Raw genomic sequence first — 15,985 nt, forward strand, 5'->3', positions numbered from 1 at the left:
CACTTTCATCAAGAGGCTCTTTAGTTCCTCTTTGCTTTCTGCCATAAGGGTCCTGTCATCTACATATCTGAGGTTATTGATATTTCTCCCAGCAATCTTGATTCCAGCTTGTACTTCATCCAGTCTGGCATTTCGTATGATGTACTCTGCATGTAAGTTAAATAAGCAAGGTTACAATATACAGCCTTGACATACTCCTTTCCCAATTTGGAACCAGTCTGTTGTTCCATGTCCAGTTCTAACTGTTGCTTCCTGACCTGCATACAGATTTCTTAGGAGACAGGTAAGGTGGTCTGATATTCCCATCTCTTTAAGAATTTTTCACTGTTTTCCACATTGTCAATTAAGCACATCCAGTTGAAGGATAGGTGGAGGCTCTCCAACTGCACAGTTAAATGAAATATAGGAATTTCCTTTGCACTTGCACTGAGGTCTGAAAACTATTGCTGGAACCACAGTTTGAGTTCAGAATATGTATCTGTTGCAAATTTGTGTGGGGATGGAGATCTTGCTTCTTGTTCTTGACTCTACCTGTAATTCAGACAACTTTAATGATTTTGCTGAGGTTTATTGATATGTTTCCATATAAGCTCTTTTTGCCTTTTAAGAAATGGTACCACATCTACAGCCTGTCCACTGATTGATGTGTGGATGATCAAAAAGTGGTATTTATATACAATGGAATGTTACTTGACCTTAAAAAAGGAAGAAAATTCTGACACATGCTCCAAAATAGGTGAACCTTGAAGACACTATGCTAAGTGAAATAAGCCAGGAACAAAACGAAAAATACTGTTATCATTCCACTTATATAAGGGACTTAGAGCAGTCAAGTTCATAGGTAAAGTATAATGGTGGTTGCTAGAGGCTGGGGAGAGCAGGAAAGGGGAATTATTGTTAAATGGGTACCTAGTTTCAGTTTGGATAGATGAGAAATGTTCTGCAGATTGATAGTGGTGATGGTTTCACAACAACATGAATTATTTAATGCCACTGTACACTTAAAAATGGCTTAAATTGTAAATTTTGTTAGGTATATTAGCCACAGTAAAAAGTAAATGAACACTTAGTGAGCTAATGGATCTAGACATTGAGCATCAGTGGTGGCTAACACCATAAAAAAAGAAACAACCAGACAATAAAAATATGTTGGTTTTTTTAAAAATTTATTTTAGTTGGAGGCTAATTACTTTACAATATTGTAGTGGTTTTGCCATACATTGACATGAATCCGCCACAGGTGTACATGTGTTCCCCATCCTGAATGCCCCTCCTGCCTCCCTCCCATCCCATCCCTCTGGGTCATCCCAGTGCACCAGCCCTGAGCACACTGTCTCATGCATCAAACCTGGACTGGCGATCTGTTTCATATATGATAATATACATGTTTCAATGGTATTCTCATATCCCGCCCTCGCCCTCTCCCACAGAGTCCAAGTTCAGTTCAGTCACTCAGTTGTGTCTGACTCTTTGCGATCCCATGAATCACAGCATGCCAGGCCTCCCTGTCCATCACCAACTCCCGGAGTTCACTCAAACTCACGTCCATTGAGTTGGTGATGCCATCCAGCCATCTCATCCTCTGTTGTTCCCTTTTCCTCCTGCCCCCAATCCCTCCCAGCATCAGAGTCTTTTCTAATGAGTCAACTCTTCGCATGAGGTGGCCAAAGTGCCAGAGTTTCAGATTTAGCATCATTCCTTCCAAAGAACACCCAGGGCTAATCTCCTTTAGAATGGACTGGTTGGATCTCCTTGAAGTCCAAGGGACTCTCAAGAGTCTTCTCCAACACCACAGTTCAAAAGCGTCAATTCTTCGGCGCTCAGCTTTCTTCACAGTCCAACTCTCACATCCATGCATGACCACTGGAAAAACCATAGCCTTGACTAGACGGACCTTTGTTGGCAAAGTAATGTCTCTGCTTTTCAATATGCTATCTAGGTTGGTCATAACTTTTCCTCCATGGAGTAAGAGTCTTTTAATTTCATGGCTGCAGTCACCATCTGCAGTGATTTTGGAGTCCCCCAAAATAAAGTCTGACACTGTTTCCACTGTTTCCCCCTGTATTTCCCATGAAGTGAAGGGACCAGATGCCATGATCTTAGTTTTCTGAATGTTGAGCTTTAAGCCAACTTTTTCATTCTCCTCTTTCACTTTCAAAAGACTATTCTATACATCTGTGTCTCTTTTGCTGTCTCGCCTATAGGGTTATCGTTACCATCTTTCTAAATTCCATATGTCTGTGTAATATGTTGCTTTTGGAGAACACTGCCACCACCTATTAGTCTAACCGAAAGTATGGAACCTGAATGTGATCAGATCTCAAGATACAACTACCAATTCACAGATGATGCAGAAGGCAGGGAAACATGTTAAGCCATACCACAGTGATGCAGTCAGCAAAATTAAGACTGTATGAAATTGGGGATTAGACAACCACTATTCTTTAAAAATTGCAAGGGGAAAAAAGGGATGGAAGGAAACCTGCAGTTTAAAAGATTTTAAAAGACTAAGTAATCGTAATTTGGGGCCTTGTTTGGATCATAGTTTTTTATTTTTAAGATTTAAAAAAATATATTATCACCTTTATGAGACAACTGATTAGACATTTGAAGATATCAGAAATTATTGTTAAAAATTTAGTTGTGATAATGGTATTGTGAGTTTAGAAAAATAGGGAGCCCTTTCTTTGGTTATTTACAGAAAAATGCATGTATCCATAGATGTAGACTGAATAAAAATACCAAATACACATATGCATTCTAGAGAATTGTATTAATTATAATTTTTGTATATATAGTCACTTTTTAAAAAGAGTGAGAAATTTGGAAATAGTTAATGCACATTAAGAGCATCTAATCAATCACCAACTTGATGACATGGGTTTGAACAAGCTCTGGGAGTTGGTGATGGGCAGGGAAGCCTGGTGTGCTGCAGTCTATGGGGTTGCAAAGAGTTGGACACGACTGAGTGACTGAACTGAACTGAGTCAAGAATCTTGTTTTACAAGCACATTCTGGTTGGTGTTCTGGTCAAAGTTAATAAAACTTTCTACTTGACTCTTAAAATAATTCATTGCTCTCTTTATTGATTTAGAGTGATCTCCAGCATATATTGCGGAGTGTAAAAAGCAAAGTGCAGGATGATATATTAATACATAATATGCTATGTTTTGTATGAGAGACAGTAAACAGAGACATTATTTTGCCAACAAAGGTCCGTCTAGTCAAGGCTATGGTTTTTCCAGTGGTCATGTATGGATGTGAGAGTTGGACTGTGAAGAAAGCTGAGCGCCGAAGAATTGATGCTTTTGAACTGTGGTGTTGGAGAAGACTCTTGAGAGTCTTCTCTCAAGAGAAGGAGATCCAACCAGTGCATTCTAAAGGAGATCAGTCCTGGGTGTTCATTGGAAGGACTGATGTTAAAGCTGAAACTCCAGTACTTTGGCTACCTCGTGCGAAGAGTTGACTCACTGGAAAAGACTCTGATGCTGGGAGGGATTGGGGGCAGGAGGAGAAGGGGACGACAGAGGATGAGATGGCTGGGTGGCATCACCCGACTCGATGGACATGAATTTGAGTGAACTCCGGGAGATGATGATGGACAGGGAGGCCTGGCGTCCTGCAATTCATGGGGTCGCAAAGAGTCAGACATGACTGAATGACTGAACTGAACTGAACTGAAAGGTAGAGAGGAAATAAGAAAGGTATAATATTTGCTTACATTTGTAAAAATAAGCACTCCTAGGATAAATAAGAAAACAGTAAAAATGGGAAAAGAAGTTGAGGTAAGGACAGAAATGACCATATGTGCTTTAAGACTCCTGTAGGTGTACTTTGGGGTTTTTTGCTTTTATTTTGCTGTATGGGGTTTTAGTTGTGGCATTCAGGATTGATCTTCTGTTTTTTCAGTTTTGGCATGCAGGATCTATTTCCCTGACCAGGGATCGAACCTGGACCCCTTGCTTTGGGAACATGGAGTCTTAACCACTGGACCACCAGGGAAGTGCCTGTGTGTTTTTGAATTATGTAATTTAATTACCTAATCAAAAAATAAAAATTTTAAAATTCTTTCAATTTGAGAACAAATGAACTGAACCATATCAACTTGGCAATATAATCACAAAGAGAGTTAGTTCTGAAGACTTTCCATCCTTAATGGGATGTACTCTTAAGGACAAAAAAATCCCTGACTAAAAGTTTAAACTTTTAAGCCCTTAAATGTGAAATTTTCTTAAGCTTTAAACTTGTCTCTGAAATTATGTTGTTTGAAGTATTACCAATACAGGAATTTAAAAAATAAAGTATTTTCCAATAAATAGGTCAAAAGACATGGTTATATTAAAAGTGGGAGCAGTCGGTGTTTTTATTTGTTTGTTTTTGGCTATGATGGTCTCCATTGCTGTGTGAGGGTTTTCTTTAGTTGCTTCAAGCAGAGGCTATTCTTCCTTGCAGTGTGCAGGACTCTTACTGCTGCAGCTTCTTGTTGCAGAGCACAGGCTGTGGGCACACAGTAGTTGGGGAAGTTGGGCTTTGTTACCCTGCAGCGTGTGAAATCTTCAGGGATCGAACCCCTGTCACCTGCACTGGCACGTGCATTCTTAATCCCTGGACCACAGGGAAGCCCCTGAGGAGTCAATGCTTTTAGCATAAGAGAAAAGATATACAATTGTATAACCAAGGAAACCCACTGAAAATAATGTTTAAAACGAAAAATCAGGAGGAACTTATGAGTTTTCAAATATATATTTTCTGGTCTTGTCCACTGAAAGGGACTAGAAACAATGAGCAACCCTAGTGCCTACTAAAAGAAGGCATGGCTTCTTGAAGAAATTGCTGATTCCACATCTAGAAGTAGGCATTTTTCAAAGTGCACCTGAGACACCTTTTTGTGTTAGGAAGCAAGAAAACTTTAGAAGATAAAAGTTTGTCATGTCAAAAGAACCCAGAAGCCTACATGAAAATGTCCCCACTGAACAAAGTTATCACAATCTCAGTAACTAAAAGAATAATGATCAAATTGAACACATTGGTTGAATGAAATTCATTATTTTATGATGATACTCAAAATGAGAATAAATCAAGAACTCTTCACTCATTGCCATTTGGGGTAACTTTTAAAACATTTGCTTTGAAAATTGGTAATTAAAGGGAAAATTGTTGTTATTGTTTAGTCGCTAAGTCATGTCTGACTGTTTGCAACCCCATCACCAGGCTCCTCTGTCCATGGGATTTCCCAGGCAGGAATATTGGAGTGGGTTGCCATTTCCTTCTCTGGGGATCTTCCCAACCCAGGGATCAAACCTGTATCTTTTGGTTGGCAGGTGGATTCTCTACCTCTGAGACACGTGGGAAGTCCAAAGGGAGACTATTAAGCATTATTTTGCTCTTCTAGTAAAAGTTTATTTTAGGAAAACCACATAGTCCCAGTTAATGAAGAAAACCTTCACAGAATTCTTGTAAACAGTGTAAGGAAACAATCAGAAAAACATAATTTAACAAACTCCAATGAAATTGTTGATTCAGGTAAGGATTATCAACTGGTATTAAAACCAGATGATTGATTGTTGTAAACATTCATATAGAGCCACCGCAGAGATAACTTTCCAATCTCAAGAGGGAAAGCATTAATTGTAATCAGATGATCAATGTTAGCATCACTGGTGGCTGAGCATGTGTCTCTAATGGACTGCAATATTCACAACAATGTAAAAACAATATGATTTTATTCTACTTAGTATCTCGTATTCTAGTTCAGGCATCCCTCAGAGATTTAATCCATTCCTAAAAACATGTTAGATAGTGAATTTTTAAGAAGGGGAGTCTGTACATCATTGTTCTAAATAGAAAAACATACATATTCCCAGCACATCTAGAAGCCCCAACCAATTTCTTTCAGTACTTGAAACACTCTAATACATATATGTATATAACAATCAACCAGGTTTTCTGCTTAAAATAAAGCCTTTAAAACACCAGCTCTCTAATTGTTCAACACTTAATTAACTCATTAATGACTTTGTGCAGTAACCTTTAGGGTACAAATCATGTTTTCCTTTTAACTGTAACAAATGTTTGCAGTAATGTAAATGAACAGTGAAATAATACGTTAAAGACACATGACCATGCTGCAAGGCAGGCGAGATCTTAGTTCCCTAACCAGGGATTGAATCCATGCACCCTGCCTTGGAAGTGCAGAGTCTTAACCACTGGACTTCCAGGGAAGTTCTGAAAACTGGATACCTTGATAATTACGGGTAACAACAACAACAAAAAAAAAACCAGAAAATGAAAATTACTCTCTAGGTCTTTTTAGGTTGGCTCTGGCTTGAGAAAACTTCAGTGTTTAACCAGGCCATTTACAACTCTTTCTTAGCTTTCACTTTCAGCATCTGAGACAGACGCCTTGTAAGTGACACCTGCCCTCTTCAAGATTTGCCTGCAACTTCCTACATGACTTCTAGGCTAAAAATTTGGATCTTTTATTATGGCCCAGCTGGGGAAACACTGACTCTACTTTGGAAGAAAGGAAATTATTCACCAGAAGAGTTGCAGAACCTGGCTAATATGTACCAGTAGGAATTGGGAGCATGTACCAAGGGAAGGGGATCTTAAGGGTGCTGAAGCAAGATTGGAATATAAGACTGGATAAGGAAGCATATGTTAATAAAAAGACACTCTCTTCTGACTTAGGATTTAATATCCTGGCAAAGACACCTGGAACTGAACCTATTACATCACTGAGAAAGCTCCTTGAAGGCTCAGGAAGGCAACACCCCATAGTGAGAGAGGAGGAGATGCTAGAACTTCCTTGGAAAAGTTAAAATGTAGACATGCTAGATTAAATTTGCTTTACTGTCAGAGAACATAGGACTTCCCTGGCAGTCCAGTGGTTAAGATTTTGGGCTTCCAGTGCCAGGGGAGGGTTTGATCCCTGGTCAGGGAACTTTGATCCTGCATGCCATGGAACATAGTCAAAAATAACTAAACAAAAAAGCGCTGCTTTATCAACAATCAGAAATGGAAATTAAAAAAAAAACTCCTCAGTTGACTGTGTTTCCTGGAGGCCAGAGGCAACTCCCCTCAATAAAGCAATAAGTCTGCTAGAGATGAACACTGACATTGTTGAGATTATCAGTAGTAGCTGTTCTTTGACAGCTAGGATTCATCTCAGAGGAGGCTGATGTGGAACTGGAGTCCCCAGTGTCAATAGAGAGATACAATTTTGAAAGAGTAGAGGCCCTGACTTAATTGTCAGGGGCAAGGCAGGCGTAATTACCATGATAGGCAGCAAAGCATAATGGAAACTAGAGGGAAGAGGCAGATAGAGGTCTGTGTCAACAGCTAATAGGTCAGGGTATTCCTGCTGCAAGGTAGATAGCCAGGTAGGACATTACGCAACCTACATAGCCAAAACAAAAAGATCAAGAGTGAATGAGCCAAAGGCTGATGTTTGCTACTGAAGAGAAGAATCATGATCCCTCACTCAACTGACAGATCAGAGCCAGTTCTCAGACCCAGAGAATTATCTTGAGGAAAAACTCTATGACAACATCCTAGAAGTTCCTCTAATCCTAATAGGACCTGTTCTAATTTATTAAAGGAACTGTACATAGGAAAAAGGAGGAACACAGGATCTTCTAAGAGATGTGGGTTTTAGAATGTGAACTGACAGTGGTATTAGGGTACCAAAGCAACATCATGGCACCCGTAGTAAGTGGTATAGGGAAGCTGAGCGATAAATGGAGTCCTGGCCTAAGTATTTCTCACAGTAAGTCTCATGGGTCTATGCAAAAATCCTCTGATGATATCAGTAATTCCCAAAAGCATAGTTAGAAAGGATCTATTTAGACTCTGGTAGAACCCTCCTAGGAGTTCCCTGATCTATGGAGTAAGAGCCATAATGGTAGGAAAAGACAAGTAAAAGCTCCCAAAACAGTATCGTCTACCCCTACCAAGCCAAGATCAATTAGAAGTAGTTTTGCATCCTATGTAGAATGGCAGACATTAATATCATCCTCAAATACTTCAAAGAATGTGGTGGTTATATGGTTATATTTCCTCTTATTTTTTTTCACTACTATGGTTCCTATTCACAGGAAGCACTGATGCTGAAGCTGAAATTCCAATACTTTGGCCACCTGATGCAAAGAAATGACTCATTGGAAAAGACCCTGATGCTGGGAAAGAGTGAAGGCAGGAGGAGACGGGAACAACAGAGGATGAGATGGTTGGATGCCATCACTGACTCGATGGACATGAGTTTGAGCAAGCTCTGGGAGTTGGTGATGGACAGGGAAGCCTGGCATGCTGCAGTCTGGGGGGTCACAAAGAGTTGGACATGACTGAGCAACTGAATTGTAACTTTAATGGCTCCTGTAAAAACCAGATTGATTATGGTGGATGGTGGTGGACTGTTTGATAATCCAACATAGCCTCTGGCTCTTGGTATATTGCCTTTATTTGTAAGTATTTATTTACTTCTGACTCCGCTGGGTCTGGCTGTGCGAGCTTGTCTCGTTGCAGAGAGCAGGGGCTACTCCCTAGTGGTGCACGGGCTCCTCACTGCAGCGATTTCCCTTGTTGCAGAGCACAGACTCTAGGGGGGAAGGGCTTCAGTAGTTGCAGCACGTGGGCTCAATAGTTGTGGCTACTGGATGCTAGAGCACAGGCTCAACAGTTAAGGCACACAGGCTTAGTTGCTTTGAGGTGTGTGGGGGTCTTCCCAAATCAGGGATTGATCCTGTGTCCCCTGAACTGGCAGGCAGATTCTTCACCACTAAGCCACCAGGGAAGCCCTAGTATATGGCTTTTGACCTGATAATTATATTTTTTTCTATCTCTATCAGGAAGGAAGATCAGAAACAGTTTACATTCACACAGAATAGACTTCGGTATCCAGTCATGGTCCTTCCCAGGACTACTCCCTTGCACCCTCTCTTGCTCTCTCTGTCAAAATATAGGCTAACATGACCTTGATCATCTAGATATTCTCCAGAATATTATACTGATCCTTTAAATTGAAAACATCTTACACCAGGGAGTAAGAAGTACCCTGGATGCTGCCATAAGATACAAGTATACCAGAAGTGAAGAGATAAACTAAATACAGATTCAAGGGTATCTCATATTGGTGCACAATTATGAGTCCAATAATTCTGGACATGATAAACGTTATTGCTGAAGTGGAGAAAGCTTTAGTGGTCTCAAAAGATCAAATCAGCTATAGTTTGATCAGCAAAGCCCTAACTCTCTTCAGTTCTGTGAAAGCTGAGAGAGGTGAGGAAGCTGAAGTTTGAAGCCAGCAGAGGTTGGTTCATGAGGTTTCAGAAAAGAAGCCATCCGCATGACATAAAAGTGCCAGGTGAAGCAGCAAGTGCTGATGTAGAAGCCGAAGGAAGATCTGCACAAGATCTAGCTAATTCATAGAAATGGCTGTGCTAAACAAATAGCCTTTTCAGTGCAGACGCATAGCCTTACACTGGAAGAAGAAATCCATCTAGGACTTTTATAGCTGGAGAGGAGAAGTCAGTGCCTGGCTTCAAAGTTTCAAAGGACAGGGTGACTCTTGTTAGGGGCTGGTGCAACTGGTAACTTTAATTTGAAGCCAGTGCTCATTTGCCCTTCTGAAAACCATAAGGCCCTTAAGTATTGTGCTAAATTTATTCTGCCTGTGCTCTATGAGTGGAATAACAAAGCCTGGGTGACAGCACTTTTGTTTACAACATAGTAAAGACAAATACTATATGATATCACTTAAATGTGGAATCTGAAAAATAAAACTAATGACTATAGTAAAGACACAGACTCACAGATACAAAGACAAACTAGTGGTTACCAGTGACAAAGGGGAAGGGGGAAGGGTCAAGATGGGGATAGGGGACTAAGTGGTACAAAGTACTATGTCTAAAATAACTAAGCTAAAAGGATATATTATACAACACAAGGAATATAGCCAACGGACCATAATGAAAGCTGAGCACTGAAGAATTGATGCTTTTGAACTGTGGTGTTGGAGGAGATTCTTGAGAGTCCCTTGGACTGCAAGGAGATCCAACCAGTCAATCCTAAAGGAAATCAGTCCTGATATTCATTGGAAGGACTGATGATGAAGCTTCAATACTTTAGCCACCTGATGCAAAAAAAATGACTCCTTGGAAAAGACCCTGACGCTGGGAAAGATTGCAGGCAGGAGGAGAAGGGGACGACAGAGGATGAGGTGGCTGGATGGCATCACTGACTTGACGGAGTTTGAGCAAGCTCCAGGAGTTGGTGATGGACAGGAAAGCCTGGCGTGCTGCAGTCCATGGGGTTGCAGAGTCAGACACAACTGAGCAATTGAACTGAACTGAACTGAGGTTCAGTTCAGAAGAAGAAGAAGGAGAAGGCGATGGCACCCCACTCCAGTACTCTTCCCTGGAAAATCCCATGGACAGAGGAGCCTGGTTCGCGAAGAGTCAGACACGACTGAGCGACTTCACTTTCACTTTTCACTTTCATGCATTGGAGAAGGAAATGGCAACCCACTCCAGTGTTCTTGCCTGGAGAATCCCAGGGACGGGGGAGCCTGGTGGGCTGCTGTCTATGGGGTCGCACAGAGTCAGACACGACTGAAGCGACTTAGCAGTAGCAGAACTGAGGTTTGTCATAACTTTCCTTTGAAGGAGCAAGCATCTTTCAATTTCATGGCTGCAGTCACTGTCTGCAGTGATTTTGGAGCCCAAGAAAATAAAATCTGTCATTGCTTCCACTTTTTCCCCTTCTATTTGCCATGACATGATGAGACCGACCAGATGCCATGATCTTAGTTTTTTGAATGTTGAGTTTCAAGCCACCTTTTTCACTCTCCTCTTTCACATTCATCAAGAGGCTCTTTAGTTCCTCTTCACTTTCTGCCATTAGAGTGGTATCATCTGCATATCTGTGATTGTTGATATTTCTCTCTGCAATCTTGATTCCAGCTGTGATTTGTCCAGCCTGGCATTTCACATGATATACTCTACATATAAGTTAAATGCAGCCTTGTCATATTCCTTTCCCAATTTGGAACCAGTCAGATGGTCCGTGTCTGGTTCTAATTGTGGCTTCTTGACCCACATACAGGTTTCTCAGAAGACAGGTAAGGTGGTCTGGTATTCCCATCTCTTTAAGAGTTTTCCAGTTTGTTGTGATCCATATAGTCAAAGGCTTTAGCATAGTTAATGAAGCAGATGTTTTTCTGGAACTCTCTTGCTTTTTCCTTGATCCAGTGAATGTTGGCAATTTGATCTCTAGTTGCTCTACCTCTTTGAAACGCAGTTTGCACACCTGGAAGTTCTCAGTTCATGTACTTCTGAAGCCTAGCTTGGAGGATTTTGAGTATAACCTTGCTGGCATGTGAAATGAGTGCACATGTACAGTAGTCTGAACATTCTTTGGCATCATCCTTCTTTGGGATTGGAATGAAAATTGACGTTTTCTAGTGCTGTGGCCACTGCTGACTTTTCCAAATTTGCTGACATATTGAGTGCAGCACTTTAACAGCATTAGGATTTTAAATAGCTCAGATGTAATTTCATCACCTCTGCTAGCTTTGTTCGTAGTCATGCTTCCTAAGGCCCACTTGACTTCACACTCTAGGATGTCCAGCTATAGTTGAGTGACCTCTCCATCATGGTTATCCCAAATTTAAGACCTTTTTTGTACAGTTCTTCTGCGTATTCTTGCTACCTCTTCTTAATCTCTTCTGTTTCTCTTAGGTCCTTACCATTTCTGTCCTTTATCATGCCCATCCTTGCATGGATATTCTCTTTGTATCTCTAATTTTCTTGAATAGATCTCTAGTCTTTCCCATTCTATTGTTTTTCTCTGTTTCTTTGCATTGTTCCTTTAGGAAGGCCTTCTTATCTCTCTTTGCTATTTTCTGAAACTCTGCCCTCTATTGGGTATATCTTTCTGTTTCTCCTTTGCCTTTTGTTTCTCTTCGTTCTTAACTATTTGTAAAGCCTCCTCAGACAACCACTTTGCCTTCTTACATTTCTTTTTATTTGGGGCGGTTTAGGTCACTGCCTCCTGTACAGTGTTATGAACCTCTCTCCATAGTTCTTTAGGCACTCTGTCTACCAGATCTAATCTCTTGAATCTATTCTTCACCTCTACTGTATAATCATAAGGTATTAGAGGTCATATCTGAATGGCCTAATGGTTTTCCCTCCTTTCTTCAATTTAAGCCTGAATTTTGCAATAAGGAGCTCATGATCTGAGCCACAGTCAGCTCCCGGTCTTGTTTTTGCTGACTGTGTAGAGCTTCTCCATCTTTGGCTGCAAAAAACATAATCAACCTGATTCTGGTATTAACCTGGTGATGTCCATGTGTAGAGTCATCTCTTGGGTGGGTGGGAAGGTGTTTGCTATGCCCAGCGTGTTCTCTTGACAAAACCCTGTTGGCGGGACTTCCCTAGTGGTCCAGCGGCTGAGACTCCATGTTCCCAATTCAGGGGGCCTGGGTTTAATCCATGATCAGGAAGCTAGATCCCACACAGCAACTAAGATCTAGTGCAGCCAGATAAATAAATTTTAAAAGAACAAAACTCTGTTAGCCTTTGTCCTGCTTCATTTTGTACTTCAAGGCCAAACTTGCCTATTATTCCAGGTATCTCTTGACTTCCTATTTTCGCATTCCAGTCCCCTATGATGAAAAGGATATCTTTAATATATAGCATATAGCTCTATATTTAAAAATCATTAAATACAACAATCCTTGGGGAATGGAAAATTATATTTATTGCAATTAGTTATATATCTGGATTTGTTACTATCTTATAATGAATATTTTATATTGTGATTTTCCTAAATTGCTACTTTCTGCTTTCCTGCTTGCATTTGAAATGATTGTATTTTCTTTTTCCTTTATTACTTCTGTAATGATTTGGAAGTTATACTTCCTATTTCTTCTATTCTTTTAGTAAGTTCTTTTCTATTTTAATGTGCATACTTGATAGTCTAAAGGAGGTTATTTATGTACCTTTTTCCATAACAGTAAAGGGGCTTCTGATTGCTACTACACTGACCCTCTCCCTTCCATATGGTACATTAATATGTCCAGCATTCAGATATGGCTTATTTTTAGATCCTCCATATTGATGTTATTATTGTTGCTTTATGCAGTCAAACCTGTTTAAATGTAAAGTCCTTATTTGTAAGCTCTTCTCTCTCGCATTTCAGTGTTCTGTTTCCTTCATCCAGAAATATATCCCTTAGGAATCTTGCACTGAGACTGCGTAAGTGATAAACATTGAGTTTTTCTCAGAGTGACTTTATTTCACCCTCACCTAAAAAATTAATTTACCATGAAATCTAAGATACAAATGAACTTATTTACAAAACAGAATCACCAATATAGAAAACAAACTTATGATTACTAAAGGCAAAAAGCAAGGGGAGGGATAAATGAGGAATTGGGGATTAACCAATACACACAATTGTATATAAAATAAAAAACAAGGTCCTACTGTATAGCATAGGGAACTATATTCAATCTTATAATAATCTATAATGGAGAAAAATATTAAAAAAAAAAATAACCGAATCACTTTGCAGTTCACCTGAAATATTGTAAATCAACTATACTTCAATAAAAAATTAACTTACTTTATATTTTAAAAATCCATAATTTAGATGTCTTGATATTCTAATCTTAAATGTTTGTGTCTACATTTTTAAAAACTTTTGCTTACATAGCCAAATTAATGTTAACATATCTAACAAAATAGTGATTTCTTAGTGTCATCTAATATCCATTCCATATTCTGATTTTCTCAATTATCCCAATAATATCTGGTTTTCCAATCAAATCCAATCGAGAACCACATACTGCATTGGTTTCTTTATTGTATCCCTTAAGCCTCTTTAAGTTTTGAACTGTCCCTTTTTTCATAACACTGATTAACTGAATTGACAAGGCTGGCTTTCCTATGACGTAGCCCGCTTCCTGGGTCTGATTGCTTCCATACAGGGGTGTTTAGCATGTTTCTCTTTCCTCTAGATTTCCTTTAAACTGCAAGTTAGATCCAAAGGCTTGTTTAGATTTAAATCAAACTTAATTGACTAGATCACATTACAGGTGATGCAATATTCCTATCAGAAAACAATAATATCTTACTTATCCATCTGTTATGTGGAGAAGGCAATGGCACCCCACTCCAGTACTCTTGCCTGGAAAATCCCATGGACGGAGGAGCCTGGTAGGCTGCAGTCCATGGGGTCGCTGAGGGTCGGACACGACTGAGCGACTTCACTTTCACATTTCACTTTCATGCATTGGAGAAGGAAATGGCAACCCACTCCAGTGTTCTTGCCTGGAGAATCCCAGGGATGGGGGAGCCTGGTGGGCTGCCGTCTATGGGGTCGCACAGAGTCGGACATGACTGAAGTGACTTAGCAGCAGCCATCTGTTATATAAGTATTCCTGTACATAGTTATATGCTAAGATTGTATTGTTAATAATTTGCTTTAGACTTTTTCTAGACAGATATTCTGTGTGATAGATTTCAGTCAGGATACAATAAGAGACTGTGAAGAGGGTTGGAAAAATGTATGCTAAAGATGGCGGGCATATACATTTAACTTCTAACTAGCATGAGTTGGGACCACTTGGAATAGGCTTCTGCACAGGTAGGAGAATTTTTCTATGATACAAATCTGACTGGGTAGGAGGAAATTGTATCTTCAGCTTTATCAAATTTCTTTGATACCAAGTTACTCTCCAACTAGCCCATTTACTCCTCTACCACCAGCATCTAGACATTTGTTTTCCTCAGTGCTTGGTATTTGCTGATTTTTCTTCCTTTTTTTTTCATTACTTTTGCCAATATCATTATGTAAAATAAGATCTCATTGTGATTTTTTTAAGTTATTACACATATCATGACATTTTGCCCCTAAATTCTTGAGTATTTATCTTATAAAAATAGATATTTCCTACTTAACCACAACTTCCTTATCACTAATAAAATAATAATTCTTTGCACCATCTAATACTAAATCTATATTCATATTTCTCCAACTGTCTAAAAAGATCAGTAAGGATTTAGGTAAACCTGAACAGGAGTCGACTGTATCCTGGGGGTTTGTTCAAGTCAGCTTTATTCTCAGATGATAGTTCACCTGGGTGTAATGGTGTAAGTTGCCGGATATTCCCTCCAGGACCTAGGAAGGCAGCAGTGCCCTGTCTTCTTGTTTCTATAGTTGCTGTTGAGAAATTTGCTATTTGTCCTGGATTCATTGCTTGTGGAACACACGTTTTCTTTCTTGTTTCTTTTAAAATATCCCCCCATCCCCCCCGTCTTTGAGTTCTTTAGTTTCTTTCTGATGTATCTGGGTGAGGATTTAGTGTATCTTGAGACTTATTTCCTGAGACTGAGAGAGAATTCTTGTGCAAAACCAGTTCTGGATGATGATCAATCATGATCTGTTCTCATCATCTCATTATCTGTTTTAAGAGCCTAAAATAGTGCTGGCACGTATTAGGTGCTTATAAATAGTTGTTGAATGCATTTGTAAATAAGTGAGCATTTTTCTCCACTCCCCCTCATTCTCTCTATTCTCTCCTGCTCAAAATTTTTTCAGATATTTGTTAGAACATTTCATTCTATCTACCATGCCTCTTCCTCTCCTTTACACATTTTTCATCTCTTTATCTTTCTTGTCTACATTTTAGATACTTTTGTCAGATTTATCTTCTAGTGCCCAATTCTAACCTCAGCTACTTCTAACCTGTTTAACCCATCCATTGAGTTTATATTTATATATTGAATTATATTAGTTATTTGTAATCATTGATACCTAGTTAATCTTTTTATAATATTCTGTTTATTTCATGCATTTGATTTCTCTGTTTTATGACTAATCGTTTTTATCACACTTATAGTTTGAATCTTGTAACTACTGTCTGTGCTTTGGGAGTCTAATCCTGCTATTTGTTACGTAGGCAAACTCTTACTCAGTGTGG

Source organism: Bos taurus, chromosome 23 (genome assembly GCF_002263795.3).
Source record: "Bos taurus isolate L1 Dominette 01449 registration number 42190680 breed Hereford chromosome 23, ARS-UCD2.0, whole genome shotgun sequence".
Taxonomy (NCBI): Eukaryota; Metazoa; Chordata; class Mammalia; order Artiodactyla; family Bovidae; genus Bos; species Bos taurus.